Here is a 17,097-nt window from a genome sequence, read left to right on the forward strand (position 1 = left end):
AAATCAGTAAAAAATCTTCCTTGAAGAATTTCCCCCATGTTCTAAAGAGTTCTATGGTATTAGCTCTTAAATCAAGGTGTTTGTTCCATTTTGAGGTAATGTTTGTATATGGTATAAGGTAAGGTTTCACCTTAATTACTCTTTTTCATGTGGATATCCAATTTTCCCATCATTTGCTGATTGATGAAACTTGTCCAATCAGTTGACCATATACACGAGGTTTTATTTTTGGGGTCTGTATTCTCCTTCTCTATATGTCTTTTCATAACATACTCTCTATGACCTACAATTTATGCTTAGATTACTATAGCTGTTTTCTGTTTGTTTTTGTTGAGTTTTAACTAACTTTGTAGCAAGTTTTGCCATCAGAAAACGGGAGACCCTCAATTTTGTTCATTTACAAGACTTGTCACTCTTCAGCTTCCCTTGAGATTCTATGTGGATTTTTAGATAGATTGTTTGTCAGAGCCCTTGGGATTCCTATAGAGCTTGCATTGAATCTGTTGATCACTTTTGGTAGTACTGATATCTCCACAATATTCTTGCAATCCATGAATATAAGATGCCTTCCTGTTTGTGTAACCCTTAATTTCTTTCAACAAGGTTTTAGTATTTCAGCATGCAAGCCTTTTTTGCTTCCTTGCGGAAGTTAGGTCTAAGCATTCTTTTTGATCCTATAAATGGAATGGTGTCCTTCATTTCCTTTCAGACCATTAATATATACAAATACACTTTATTATTTTATCCAGGGCTTGACTTAATTCTAAAAGGGAATTTTTTTTGCATGTGTAAAATTTATAGATGATATGACCTTACATGTACAAAGCACTGAAGAGGTAATTTTATTTGGATGCCATTTTTGTTTTGTTTTGTTTGTTTCGTTTTGTTTAACTGCTCTGACTAGGACATCTAGTGCTATGGTATGATGGAAGTGGAAGAAAAGGCTTTCATTTGGTTCTATATTAAAATGGTTTAACATGTGAACATTATAATTAACAATTATAGGTGTTATAGCTTATGTAAATGCAAAACATAATGGAATATAATGAATGGGAGAGGGACTAGAACTACTTAGTTTTAAGGCTGTTGCTGTGCATGTGAAAGGTATACAAATTGAAGACACATTTAAAATGTATATTGTAAATATATCTCAAAATAAAGTGCAGCTAACAAGCTGATAAATTTCAGAGTACTTTTATCTCCAAGAGGGTGGAAAGATGTCGAAAGAACAATGGTAACAACAAAAAAAGTGGATGACAGATTTAAAGATATCTTTTCAGTTATATTAAAGTTGAATGGCCTAATACTCCAACTAAAAGATTGTCAGATTAGATTAAAATCAATTGTATCCTCTCTCCCAATACTCATTTGATAAACAAAAGATATTTGATAAGTTAAATATGAAAACTAAAAGACTATAACAATTTATTAAGTAATGTTTGACTAAATTAAGGTTACATAGGCCTCAGAAGAATTATTACAAAGGATAAGCAGGATCATTTCATAAAACTGTCAGGTATAAAGAATCTACAAAAGACTTAACTGTATTATGCACAAAATAAGTCTGAGGAGGAAATCAAATAGAATTATACAGAACCAGACAATTCAGTTACAAGTGTGGAATTCAGCACTTTGCAATTCATACATAGACAATGACCCTGAAAAATGGTGGGGAAATCTTAAAGTAACTCCCCCTATATAAGGCTTATGGAATGATCTGTCGAACAGCACAAAAAACCTTTTCAGGGCCCATCAAATTCACTAAACTAGCTCATATTACCCAAAACTAATGTAAAAATGTTGTGTCCTCTACAATCAAACAAAATAGAGAGTAAAACTGTGTTCTGAGCTGTACCATTAGTCTGCATTTTAAAAGGAATAGAAAATGAATGTGTCCTGAACTTCTTTGAATTATGCTAGAAATGAAGAATGCCAAGATAATCAGAAAAGCACCAAAGGGAGGGAAATAACACGGCACACTTCTAAAAGATTCACGGGTCATAAAAAATAAAAAGCACATTTAAAAATATTTTAAACTAAATAAGATGTACATGACAACTTCTTGGATGCAGTTAAAGTGGTGCTTACAGGGATATTTATAGCATTAGATTAAAACAGAAGAAAAAGTCCAAGATGTCAATCATTGCTGTCAATTTGAATCATAAGAAATTAAATTCTACATCGTGAACTGAACACTAGATGAAAAGAAGGAAGGAAATACTAAAAACCAAAACACAAAATAAAGGCTAAATAATTAATGAAACCAAAAACTGGTCCTTTGAGATCAATAGGCACAATTGCCAATAACATCAGAAGTGCCATTGATATTTAAAATAAAAGTCAGCAAACTGTACAGCATTTGGGCCCAATTCAGCCCGCAGCTTGTTCTCTAAAATTTTATTGGAGCCCAGCCATACCCATTTATTTTCATGTTGTCTGTCACTGTTTTTGCATTGCAATAAGAGTTGAATATTTGTAAAAGAATTAGGGTGCACAGAGCATAAAATTATCTGGCACTCTCTAGAAAATTTGCTAATCCATGTGTTTAAGTAATAAGGAGCATTATATACAAATTTATACCAACTTCACTAAAAATTGATGTGAAATGGGAAACTTCGAGAAAGGCATTAAACTAGTATATCTCACTGTAAGACCCTATCCTGACTGCATTTTATCACAGACCTATCCATAAAAGAACTTCTGAATAGTTAAGATCCATAATAAAAAGAATAATACGAACCACATAGACACACATAAGCACACACACAGTACAGTAGAACCCATTCAATTCCTTTTTGGAGGCCAGCATAATCCTGATACTAAAACAAGACATATAACTGTACAAGAAAGGAAAACTACAGCCCAAGTCCTCTCCAGCACATAGACCTAAAAATCTTGAACATTTTAGCAAATTTGATCCAGTAATGTAAAGATTAATGGGTTTATCCCAGGAACGTGCATTAGGCTTATCTGAAAATCAGTGTTATTCACCTTAGTAAATACAGAGATAGTAAGTGTCAAAATTAATCATCCTTGATAAATTTCTTAAGATAGCATTAGAAGGAAAAGTCTTCAACATGATGTAAAGGATTTACATGGAAACCTAAATTGCATTGTACTTTTTGGTAAAAAATGAAATGCCCTCCCTATAAGAACAAAGGTTTCCCTTTTGCTTCTTATTTTTGCATTGTCCCCAAAGCTCTAGCTATTGTAATAGAGGAAACACAAAGAAAAATGAATTGACATTGGAAAGAAATTAAAATGTATCCATTTGCAAGTGACATGATCTCCTGAGTACGAAATCCTACTATTATATATATCTATAACAGACACACACAGGCACACGGACAAATGTTAGTGAAACTAAATAAGTCTGTAGGATATAAGGTCAATATGGAAATCTCCATAGTATCAGGAACCCACTGGAAACTGAAATAAAAAAGTGCTATTTAGCATCAAATGACAGTAGTATAGAGAATATGCTTCAGTTGTACAATGAGATATTGTTGAGAAAATAAGGTAAAAAAACAAAATAGATACCCATATTCATAACCTGAAATATATTAAAACTTTTTATTCTCCCTGAATTGATCTCTAGTTTCATTAAAATCTATTATCTGTAGCCCACTAATACTTTTTTTTGAGTAATTGACAAAGTGATTCTAAAATGTAATAAAAATTACCTGGAATAACCAAAACAATTTAAGACTAAGTTGGAAGATCCACAGTGCTCAATTTAAAGGTTCACGATAAATGTATGGCAATTTCAACAGTTGGACATTTGTCTAAGGATAGACACACAGAGATCTATTTTTAGTTTGCTGGCTTCCTTGTGAAGATTTTAATCTGTTAAACACCTAAATAAGACTGCCAGTACAGGGATATAATTCTTCCTCTGGAGGTGTCCTTGACAAGATATCTGCTCTACCACGTTTGTGGAGATTCTTTCTTTCCTATGTGGTCCCCTGTCCTTCAGGGTTTTCACTCGCTTACTTCACCAAGTCCCACACTCTACCTCCTCCAGAATCACACATGTGCTTTATCACAGCCGACTTGCCAATCCTGCCCTGCTTGACTTCAGTTATCATCCTATAACTGCTCCTATAACTCCTCCTAATTTGTTTTCTAGGCTGCATTTTCTCTGGAAAAATTCAGGTTCTTGATTGGATTTTTCATAGTTTTCCTTTATGGGGAATCCTGTTTGGTACATCTGGTAGTGAGGGCTCCTAAGTAGCAATCTTCTTGGTATAGACACTGTAGTTAAAGTGGGAAACATTATTAAACCTCATTAAAATTAATGAGCTGGAGTCCATCTCCTTTCATTTGTGGTGGTGAACGTATTTCAAGGAGAGAGTAGCTTCCACTTTCTTAGGAAAATGCTTTCAGACCAACCAACAGATGATGAGAGATGAATCTATCACCAATTGATAAGATGATTTATCATGGCAATTGGAAAGAGAAGCCCAAGATATCCAGGGTCTCTTATAGCATATTCCAAGAACTTATTCTTTTTTCTCCTTTTACACAATTGCTAGACCTTACAACTTACATATTATTGACCTTGCAACTTAAATATTATTGAGTTGAATAAAATAGGAACTATGATATAATACATTTATAGTCACCAATAGCTATAATAATCACACCTGATTTTTGTATTATATATTGCAAATTTCAATAGGCAAAAAGTTGAAATGTAGTATATTAACTACATTTGAGTTGTAGTTGAAGCTGTAACTTGAAATAGCCATATTTCAACTTTAAGGAAATTTAATAGCTTCAAGTGTCTATGAACAACTATCAAAAATATAAAAAATAAACATCTGTTTCCAGCAACATGGTGGACAAGCTATCTACAAGCTTGGCTTTCACATCCTAACACAAACATTCATAAATGCTGTGTAAGAGCTACTAGCGTGCAACGGGAAGCCAGAGCTGTCTGCTGAAGCTGTAGAGGCAGGGGGGCCTCTGCCAACCTTAGTAACCAAAAGGCTTGCATTTGAATGATCATGCATCTAATGAAAGATGAGGCTTGGATTCTAGACAGAGTATTAACTCGGGAATGAGGTTTTTGCACATGATGAGGGATCTAAAGCAATGACTTTTCACTCTTTTTCCATCCCATAGCGTAAGAAAAACTCATAAAATCACACTGGTGTCGACAGATGTGGCTGTTGGTACTGGCCTGTAACCCATTCTGCATGATGGGATATTGACTGGGAACCTCAGTCTTACTGCACCACTTACTGAAGGATGAGATAAAAAAATATATATATATATATTTCCATCTGCGAAAATTGAGACTAAGAAGGTTATTCTGATTCTGCGTTTACTGGAACCGGGGAGGAGAAACTCACTTGAGAATGTAGAACCAAAGACTACTTTCACATAGATGTAGGTCTTAAATTTGTAAAAATCTATCCTTAGAAGTTAGCACAGTGGGGCTTTTCATAGATAAAAGCACACATTCTCCAAAAGGACATATCCTCAACCTAAATCTTCAAGGATTTTCTAAGATTAATTACCACCAAATGTTGATTATAAGTGCTAGTTATAGCATGTGATACCATTTACATAAAACTGAAAATTTTAGAAACCAATGCTATTTTGTGTTCAGGTAAATAGGTTCTAAGAGTGTAAAAGTTGTGCATGGGCATTGCATAAAACAAATTGAGGATAGTGTTTTTCTGTAAGCAGAAAAGTTAATGAGATCAGGAGATATTTGAGCCATATTTGTAATATTTAATTCTTAGTTGATAGTTACCATGTGATCTTTCCCTTTTATTTGCATTGAGTCACATTACAAAAGTATTAGGCCATTTTAGAATGAGAGTTTCTCTCTTTCTGTGGAAGTCAAAGATAACCTACCATGCTAGAACCAAATGCTAGGAGCCTTCAGGATCCAAGACAGGATCTAGAAGTTGAGTTCTCAGATGTTTAAGAGGATGGAATTTGTACAGAGAGGCATCAAGTGGAGTCTCTGGTCATAAAATCAGGGCAAGAGATGGTCAGGATTTCCTTGAAAAACAGTAGTGAGAATTATGATTCGTTTTCCCATGTGAAATTTTGAACTGTTTTCCCATAGTTCAAAGCAACTGCCAGGAATTAAGAGGTTAGTAGCCAAGTAAGAATAAGGGGAAAGCACGTGCAGAAATAGGATCAAAATTGCACCACCAGTATCCAGCCCCAACGCGATAGGACTGCTGTTTTAGAAGACTATCTTGACCATCGTGATGGAGAAACTAACTGGGTATACTTGGCCAAGGTGAAAAACCTCCATCATTACAAATCACTGGCTTCTAGAAGTTAAACTGAGGGGACACTGGTCATTCAGAATGTAGTGTGTGTTCTTAGAAATCTAAAAGGAAACTCTCTCAGTGTAGGCAAAAGCCATAGAAGGTAGGAAAGATACCATCCAAAGAAATTGCCACTTCCTGTCACAAGTAGAACCTCAAATAGCAAAAATCATCTGTTAATTTAAGTATAAAAGAAACATACTGCAAAACTATTGGGTAGTTCAGTTTTACTGAAAAGCTATAGAAATGTAGGAGGCTTGACAGGAGCCAAAATAAACCATAACCAGAAAACTTTGGGCCATCAGGCTCATTACTTCTGCTGGAGACCACTTGACGCTATAGTGTCTTTGGAGTCAGCATGCTCTTCAAACTCGGAAATTTCCCTTACGCTGCCATGGGCAGAAGATTTCTGAATAAGGTATGTCAGAGCATAATGGACCTCACTGATAACCATTCACCATTTAAGATAAAATTTGTTCCTTTCTTGAAACTCATGAATCTTTACTGGGAAAGCATTACTTTTTTGGTCTTCTTCTATATAACTTGAAAAATAAAGTCAGAGCTGAAACCGAGTATGGTATTCAGAAACTTTATAGATTTTGTGTTTTCGTTGAGATTACTGTGTCAATATAAGAAGCCCAGTTCATATTGGCTTGGCTTTAGGCATAGCTAAATCTAGGGGGCTTGAATCAAGGCTTTTGGTTTTTTTTTTTCCTTCATCTTCGGACTGTTTGATTTGTGTTTTAGCCTTTTCCTCCTACTGTAGCTAGACTTTTTAACAGATGGACAATTAAGCAATATGGTTTTCACCAGCTGAGATTCATAGTAACTTCTCTACCCCAGTGGGGGTAAAAATGTAAATACTCTTAGCCAAAACTTGTAGCAAGGGTTACCGGACCTGACACATGTTGGTGGTGATGGGCCCTTTCTGAGCCAGAACAAAAACAAGAAAGTGAGGCAAAAAGATATGATAATTCTACTAAGCTTGGACCACATCCAGTGCCTGATGCCAAAGAGTTAGGTCAAACCAACCAAACTACATAGAAAACAAGAAGAGAAGGGAAAAAAAACTATATGTTAAAAGAAACCAATATGTTCCTACGAGATGAGCAAATATAATGGATTCTGGTCTACCAGGACAAAAAATGTCTAAATGTAAAGCATTATCCCTCGCTCCATGTACTATCTGGTGAGTGGTTTGTGTGCAGTTCTTTTCTGATGAGATTTTTAGGGTCATTGGATTCTTCCTTTCTCTCCCTCTCTCTGTGTGTGTGTATGTGTGTTTAATACAGTTTCTTTAACTTCTGCCAAAACATCAGTAATTTCAAATGATACACATAAAAATTTGGGTTTGGATTAAGGGATCATAGTTTGATTTTGCTATAGCGTTATCAATATAGTTTTGTACAGTAAGTTTGATTTATGTGAACCTCAAACATCTTAAAATTTTCATGTAAGATTCAATGTATCTCCTAGTTTTCTTAAGCCAAAATAACTTTCTTTCTATGGCTTTTCAAAATCCCCTAATTTGAAATCTACATATATACAACACAGAGTTCATAAGTTAAATGAATGTTTTGTAATGTACTTACATGTTATGTTCCGATGATTCTAAAAATCACTGTGAGTCTTCTCCGTGGCCTCTCCTTCACTCCAGATTGTATCACATGGCCACCATAGCTTCTTTGTGGTCATTTGGTAAATATTTTTGAGTACTTGCAAAGATAGTTTTACTCTGAATTTGAAGATCAAACAAAATCCTAGTAAGACTGGAACATTTACATAATCCTTTTCAAATGTATAGACTTGTTTACATCTGGGTTTTAGTGTCTAATAAAACTGAGAAAATAGTATTCATGTTTATTTCCCTTAGGATAACTGGGGAGAATACTGGCTATTATCACTCAGATTTCTTCATACTGACTGTTATCACTCAGATTTCTTTCATGGAATCTTTAAAACATTCCATTCTTTTTTTTTTTTTTAAGATTATTTATTTATTTATTTGACAGACAGAGATCACAAGTAGGCAGAGAGAGGAAGGGAAGCAGGCTCCCCGCTGAGCAGAGAGCCCGATAAAACATTCCATTCTTTTTCTTTTTTTTTTTTTAAAGATTTTATTTATTTTTCAGAGACAGAGGGAGAGAGCGCGAGCGAGCACAGGCAGACAGAGAGGCAGGCAGAGGCAGAGGGAGAAGCAGGCTCCCTGCCGAGCAAGGAGCCCGATGTGGGACTCGATCCCAGGACGCTGGGATCATGACCTGAGCCGAAGGCAGCTGCTTAACCAACTGAGCCACCCAGGCGTCCCAAAACATTCCATTCTTGAATAAGTTTTCTGGACAATGGTCTGAGTGTTATAGGTACTTATGAGTTACAAATGAGGTATAATAAACTGTATTTATTTAAAGCATATGATAAGATTCGACATATGTGTACACTCATAAAATCAAAACAATTAAGAGAGAAAGTGAGTCCACGGCCCTCCAAAATTTCTCATACCACTTTATAATACCTTTCTCTCCCCCATCTCTAGGCAACTAATGAACTGCTTCTGTCATATCTAGAACCTATCTAAATAGTCACACTGTGTGGCTTCTTTCACCATATTTTGAGATGCGTGCATGTTTTTATTATAGCAACTTTTAATTTTTTATTGTTCAGTAATCTTGCACGTAAATATATGGCAAAATTGGTTGATCTAGTCACATTATGAACATATACGTGCTTTTAGTGTTTATTAGGAACAAACCTGTGACTTAGTTAAGTGTCTGACTCTTGATTTCAGCTCAGGTCACGATCTCAGGGTCCTGATAGTGAACTCCCTGTAGCTCTGGGTTCAGTACAGAGTCTGCTCGTGCCTCTCCCTTTGCTCCCTCCATGCTCACTCACCTGCTCACTTGCTCCCTCATTCTCTCTCTCTTTCAAATAAATAGTAAAATCTGAAAAATTGTAATCACCACTTCGCAGCTGTATGGATATTTTCATGGCTGTATATTCTTTCCTCTTGAGTAAATACCTAGGCTTGGGACAGCTGGCTCACATAGTAGATGTATGTTGCACTTGTGAGAAGCTCTTTTTTTTTTTAAAGGATTTTATTTATTTGAGAGCGAGAATGAGAAAGAGAGAACATGAGAGAGGGGAGGGTCAGAGGGAGAAACAGACTGCCTGCTCAGTGGGGAACCCCACGCGGGACACAGTCCTGGGACTCCAGGATCATGACCTGAGCTGAAGGCTATTGCCAAAAGAAGCTCTTTTTTTTTTTTTTTTTAACTTATTTATCAGAGAGAGTGAGCAGAGCAGCACAGGCAGACAGAGACAGAGGCCCAGAGGCCGAGGGAGAAGCAGGCTCCCTGCTGAGCAAGGAGCCTAATGTGGGACTTGATCCCAGGATGTTGGGATCATGACCTGAGCCAAAGGCAGTCGCTTAGCCAACAGAGCCACCCAGGCGTCCCTGTAAGAAGCTCTTAAAGGGGCACCTGGGTGGCTCCGTTGGTTAAGCACCCAAGTCCTAATTTCAGCTCAGGTCCTGATTTTGGTCAGGGGATCAAGCCCTGTGTCAGGCTCTGTGCACAGTGGGGAGTCTGTCCGAGAGTCTCTCTCTCTCTGTCCCTCCTTACCACCTCTCCACACTCTCTCTCTCTCAATAAAATATTTTTTAAAAATCTCTTAAGTTGTACACCAAGTGGTTGTAACATTTTACAAGGCTATCACCAGTGTATAAGGGTTCTAGTCCTCCCATATTCTCACCAACAGTTAGTTTCTTTCTTTTTTACTTTAGGCAGTCTAGAAGGTGTGGTGTCGTATATATCATTGTGAATTTAACTTGTATTTGCCTAATGACTAATCATGTTGAGTATCTTTTCATACACTTTTTGCCATCCACATATGTTCTCTGGTGAACTATCTGTTCAAATAATGTCTGCCTTTACCTTGGGTTGTTGGGTTACTCCTGAGGTTTTAGCATTCTTTATGTATTTTAGATATCATCCTTTTAATCAGGCACATAACTTGGAGAATTTTTCTCCTAGATTGTGGTTTGGCTTTTCATTTTATATAACTGTATGCTATAAAAACTAAAAAAATTAAAATTTTTGAGGAAGTTTATGTTACCAACTTATTCCTTTCCTGGACTATTGTTTCTAAGCAATCTTGGCAAACTGAATTTCAAAGATGTTTTTCCTCTCATGCTTCCACAGGTTTTAAAGCTCTACATTTTACACTTGAGTATATGATCCATTTTAATTTTCTATATTATAGAAGATAGGGAGCAAGGCTTATTCTTCTGCTGATGAACAAACAAATTTTCTAGCAATATTTGTGGAAAACATTGTCTTTTGATTCCTGAATTACACTTGAGCATTTGTAAAAAGTCAGTTTTGCATCTGCATGGGTCTGTTTCAGGACTTCTAACATGTTTTAATGATACACTTGTCTATGTTGACACCAATTCTAGTTTACTATAACTTTTAAGAACTTGTAGTCTGATGACATTTTACAGTTTAGTTCTTTCAGAATTGTTTTGGTTAATTCTAATTTTTTAGGATTTTCATATGAATTATAAAATTACCTTATCGATTTCTAAAAAAAATCTTGTTGGGATTCTTATTGGGATTGCATTACATTTATAGATTACCTTTGGGATGATTGACATACTAACATTGAGTTACCAGACTCAAAAATAAAATATATATATATATATATATATATATATATATATATATATATATTTGTATTTGGGTATTTTAAATTTATCTCAACAGTGTTTTACAGTTGTTGGTGCAGAGATCGGACACACCTTTTGTCAGATTGATCCCCAAGAATCTCCTATTTTGGATATGAGCAAATATATCCAAACTTAATGTTGCTAAGTTTTTAAAATTTCAGTTCTCAATTATTCATTGCTAGTATTTGGAAATGTAGTTTATTTTTTCTCCTGTCCTTCAATATTACTAATCCTTCTCAGACTCCTGACAGCTTTTTATAGATGGCATCAGATTTTCTGCATAGTTACACATGTATATTAAACTTATAAATAAGGATAGTTTTGCTTACTTTTCAGTCTCTATTTTTCAATGACGTGTTAACCTGCCTAAAATTCCCAGTTCAAATTAGACACAGTACAAGAAACTGTCTTTCTCTTGATCTTAGTAAGTAAGCACTTTCCTTGAGGAAAAGTTTTTTTTTTTTTATTACAAACTCATTTTCTGTAATATAGCTGTTCAGATTTTTTGTTTTTGAAAGAATTTGTCAATGTCAAGTCACTGGAGTTGAATATATTGGCACACAATTGTTCCTAATATTCCCTTTGTTCTCAATTTTTGCAGAATATGATCTGTAGTTACAGTTTTATTTAATCCTGGTAGTTCATTTGAGTCTTTGTTCCTGGCAAGTCGGACTAGAGTCTTAACAGATTATTTCTCTAAGACCTAGTTTTGGAAAACATTGATTATTTTCTGTATATATATTTTTAAAGATTTTATTTATTTATCAGAGGGAGAGAGGGGGAGAGAGCGAGCACAGGCAGACAGAATGGCAGGCAGAGGCAGAGGGAGAAGTAGGCTCCCTGCTGAGCAAGGAGCCCGATGTGGGACTTGATCCCAGGACGCTGGGATCATGACCTGAGCCGAAGGCAGCTGCTTAACCAACTGAGCCACCCAGGCGTCCCATGTATATTTTTTTAAATTTATCTGTTCCCATCATTAATATCTCATTTTCTCTGTTTATTTTGATTTAGATTTGCTCTTTTTCTAGTTGCTTAAAATGAAAGTTGAGGTCATGAATTTGGACTTTTTTCTCATAGGATTTCATTTTCTGAATTTTTGCCTATGGATAACTTCAGTGGTGTTCTACTTTATATTGTTACACTTTGTGCTTTCATTTACGCTCAGTTCTAAAAACTAAATTCCTTCTTGATTTTGCTTCAACCCATGTTAGTAGTGTTACTTAATTTCTATTTACTTAAGCATTTTCCAGCGCTCCTTGTTAATAGTTTGTAATTATTTTCCAGTGAGAAAACATATTTTGTAGGAATTGGAACCTTTTAATTTTGAGACATGTGTTAAGGTCCAGGAAAGAGTCCATCTCAATAAATGTTCCCTACGCTTGAGAAGAATGCAGAGACTCTGCTGCTGAGTAGCTTGTTTCAAAACTGTCGGTTTGGACAGGTTAGGTTGATAGCATTATTGAAGTTTACCATACAGGTAAAGATTTCCTGTCTGTCCATTGGTCAGGGAGTACTGTTAATGTTCAACTATAGTTGTGGAAGTATCTATTTCTCTTCGCAGTTCTATCAGTTTTTGTGTTGTGTGTTTTGAAGAACAGTCATGTATATGAAGTTTAGGATTTTTACATTTTTATGAATTGACCTCTCAATGAAAAGGCCTTCCTTTTGGGTTATATTCTTCTGAAATCGACTTTGCCTATCAATGTAGCTATAACAGATTGATTTGGATGAGTTTAGAAGGTTTATCAGGTCTGTCCTTTTACTTTTTGCCTACTTAGATAGTAATAGTGAAAGTACCTTTTGTTTCAAGCAGGAGAAAGTTGTGACAGGACCTTTTATCTAACAACCTCTGCCTTTTTAATTGTAGTGTTCGTCATTTATATGTATTAGGTTTCGTATGCCTGAGTTTAAGTCACACTCAAATTTACTAATGGAGTTTATGACTAGCTATCTTTAACTTAAGCATGGATGGAGGTAAATATTATTTCCACCTTTGGTTAAGCGTCAAAAATAATGAGAATTGGACAGCCCGTCAGAACACTGAACATAAAAATAAGCCTCTTACCTTCTGATATTTGCCTTTATAAAATGTTAATCTATAAACAACCATAACAAGATTTTAAATAATTTATTTAACAAAATTATAAATTATTTTCTACTATAGAAGTAGAGAGAAGGGGCGCCTGGGTGGCTCAGTGGGTTAAGCCGCTGCCTTCGGCTCAGGTCATGATCTCAGGGTCCTGGGATCGAGTCCCGCATCGGGCTCTCTGCTCGGCAGGGAGCCTGCTTCTCTCTCTCTCTCTGCATGCCTCTCCATCTACTTGTGATTTCTCTCTGTCAAATAAATAAATAAAATCTTTAAAAAAAAAAAAAAAGAAGTAGAGAGAAATAAGATTTATCTGAAAACATCTTGGAAAATTCTCAACTTTTAGAGACCATACCCTATGCTCTGCATAAAGCTAGTTCAACAAATGCTTGTTAAATTGCTTGTGTTTTCTTGAATATCTACTCTGATACTTTTGGCCCATGCATGTGCAAGTATTGGTTTTCTAGATTCCCAAGATTATATCGAAGCTTCTGGTCCATTCCAAAGTTTAAGCTGGCAGCACAGCAAGAAGCAGTCAGCTCAGCCACTCACAAATACAGGAAGACTTTGGCCTCACTTGTCCCACTCCCAATATTGTCTAATCCTACAAGCACACTTTCTGTGGCTTGTACTGTGAATTTAAAGGAACAGGACTTTCTTCTTCCACTAATGACATACATAAGGACTCTCTTTACACTCCCATCAAAAGAAGGTAGCAAGTTTGGGGTGCCTGGGTGGCTCAGTGGATTAAGGCCTCTGCCTTTGCCTTGGGTCATGATCTTAGGGTCCTGGGATCAAGCCCCGCATCAGGCTCTCGGCTCAGCTTGCTCTTTCTCTCTCTCTCCTTGCCTCTCTGCCTACTTGTGATCTCTGTCAAATAAATAAAAAATCTTAAAAAAAAAAAAAAAGAAGGTAGCAAGTTTAGCAAAGGAGTTAAACTATTGTAAAACAACTAAGTGATTTATAACTCCAGTGAGAAATTTAACATTTTTACTTTCATAGTCTCTTTGATCTATTTTATACCTAAGTAATTATGTATATTGCATGTATGGTATCTAAGAAATTAAGCCATTAACAAAGTTACCAATGCACATGTGATATTAAATCTAATGGCAGTGATTTTGACATATTTCAATTATTATTAGATGAGATGAATATTACAATTTAATTTAGAAGGCAAATTTCATAGTGCCTGTGTTGTGAAGATAAGCTCCTGAGGGGATAGGTTCTTTGGTTCAGCTGATAGCTATAACTGTTTGGACCACTTGTGTACAGTTCTATAAATAATGAGATCTTTAAAGACATAAAACATTGAGTAACTTGGTTCTAATATCTAGAGGTCAATTATGTTGTAAGAAAAATTAAGTCAGGACATTCTCAGAAAAAAAATATACTAGCTGTGCAATCCTTATTATGAAGACATAGAGTCACATTTCTGACAAAAAGATAATCCTTTCTAATAATTGTGTCAGCATACAGAACAATAGAACACTTAGTGAAGGATACACAAATGATTATCTGCCTGTGCTTCCCTAATATGATGGTCTGACAATTGCTATAAACACTACTCCAGATAAGAGTTTCAGATTTTTTTTTCGCTAATCTAGAGGACAGCTCTAGCCAAGGTAACCAGCCAGTTTCTAGAACCCATGGTGACCACATCATATCTCAACAATAACAAGTCTTGCTAACTCAGAACTTTCAACAGCAGCTGCTGCTGCTGCTTTTTTTTTTTTCTTTCTTTTTTTAATGAGAAATTATAGGCTGAGAAACAGTGTCCTAGGGTTGTGTTGGAATGCAATGTTTGGAAGTAGGAGAGGGTTCCTGGTGCATGTCATAAGTTCTTAAAATTATATTAAGTTTTACCTACACCTGAATGTGATTCTACAAGGTGAAATGGAAGAGGTAGAGATCTTGAGGGAGAAGGACTAAGAGGACAGTGCTTATGAGATTATGTTGAACTAGAACTTGAGACTGTGCTTCTGAAATTTTCCAATGAATATGGAAGGCCTGAGATTTTGATAGGAACAATCTAAATTCAGGTGATTTCGAACAATCTCAGAGAAGCATCTAAGTGATGAGTTGGTATCTGTGTGTTTTAGGCATCAAGCTGAATAAGAGGAAAATGGTGTTGGAGTAACTTAATGTTCTCAATTTAATACCCAAGTATTTGGAAGATCATTTCTAATTCAGAATCCCATCATCACAGTATCTGGTTTCTTCCAGTGTTTCTTACAGAAGATTGTGTGCGTATAGCCATCTTTAGAAAAATAAACCCACACAAGAACAGCATATAGTGTGTAAACTAATGTAATGTTGACATACCTCCACTGAGAGGTGTGTTCTGTGTTCCCTGCGTTCAAACCTGGGTGGACTTCTGAGACTCCTGCAATCAGTGGAATGTAGCAGAGTGATGATGCATGGCTTCTGGGGCCCTGCAGTAAGTAGTCATATGGCTTCTACCTAGGTATCTTTTCCTTGGAAGGCTTGCTCTTGGACTGGAAAGACCTCCTGTGGTACTATTATGGCTGACATGCCCAGCTAACTCCCCAGCTGACCATCAGCACCTATAAGACATGAGAGAGAATAAGCTTCCAGATGATTCTAGGCTTGGATTTGTGTATTCATCTGTGTTCCAGACACCATGGAACAGCAGTTAAACAGTCTCATAGGTCTTACCTGAATTCATGATGAGTAGAAATGGAGAGATAATAATTACTATTGATAATGTCTGAGTGTTGGGGTCACTGGTTGCACAGAAGTAGACTGATGCTTCTGTCTGGCTCTGGCAGTGAGTTTGAGTTGACAATAGTGCCTGTGCTTTTCATGCTAACCACCACACTTGTCCACCAGCCCCCACAAATTCAGCCCTGCCTACTTCTTCAGTGAAAAGGTTTAGGTGCTCTGATGTCCAAGCTAGCTCCAGTGTCAGGGAGGAACACTGAGTTTGCCCAGAAATAGATGCCCAGAGTGGTGATTCCTTCAACTGTTAAAAGTGTGGTACATCCAGTGGTGAAAGAGAAATATTAGATCCAGTAGCATTTTAGGTCCCATTTATATGTAATTTCATTACAAATGGTTTCTTACTTATATTACCCATGATTAAATAAACTTTTTCCCAGTTTTTTTTTCATTGAGTTGTAACTGACATAATATTAGTTTCAGGTATATATCATAATGACTTTTTATTTGTGTATACTAAAAATGACCAGCATAATAAGTCTAGTTAACATTTATCACCATACATCATTATATTTTTTTTCTTATAACGTAAGATCTTCTCTCTTAACAATGTCCAGATATAATACAGTATTGGCTCTAGGCACCATGCAGTACTTATATCCCTAACACTTATTTTATGACTGGAAGTTTGCACATTTTCGCCCCTGCCACCCATCTCGCCCACCCTCCCATCCTTTTTCAGAGGTATTGAAAAATAATTGACATGTATCACTGCGTAAGTTTAAGGCCTACAGAATGATGGTTAGATTTACACATAGTGTGAAATGATTAACACAATAGTTTCATCTAAACCCGCCTTCTCACAGATTAAAAAAAAAAAAAAGAATAAGGAAAACATTTTCTCCTTGTGTTAAGAACTCTCGGGATTTCCTCTCAACGACTTTCCTGTACGTCGTAAAATGCTGTTAACCTGTTCATGACATCACTAGAACTTATAACTGGAAGTTTGTATCTCCAAACCTTCCCTCCCCCATCCCTCCCCACACACCTTGATAGATGACATCTGGGAAACGTGAGAAAGACCCCCATGTTTTCTGAGTGGTCAGTTGGAAGGGACTTGGTACTGTTTATTAACAGTACGAATATAAATGGAGATGAGAAGATAAAATCAGGTGTCTTTGAGAAAAAAAAAAAATGCCAAGCACACATGGTGTGATAGGTATGAATCTCAAGGGAGAGAGTTAATGTGGATAGTATAAACTGTCACATCTTCTGCTTAGACCCGGAAATATAAACCGTAGACATGAGAG

Source organism: Mustela nivalis, assembly GCF_964662115.1.
Source record: "Mustela nivalis genome assembly, chromosome: 20".
Classification (NCBI taxonomy): domain Eukaryota; kingdom Metazoa; phylum Chordata; class Mammalia; order Carnivora; family Mustelidae; genus Mustela; species Mustela nivalis.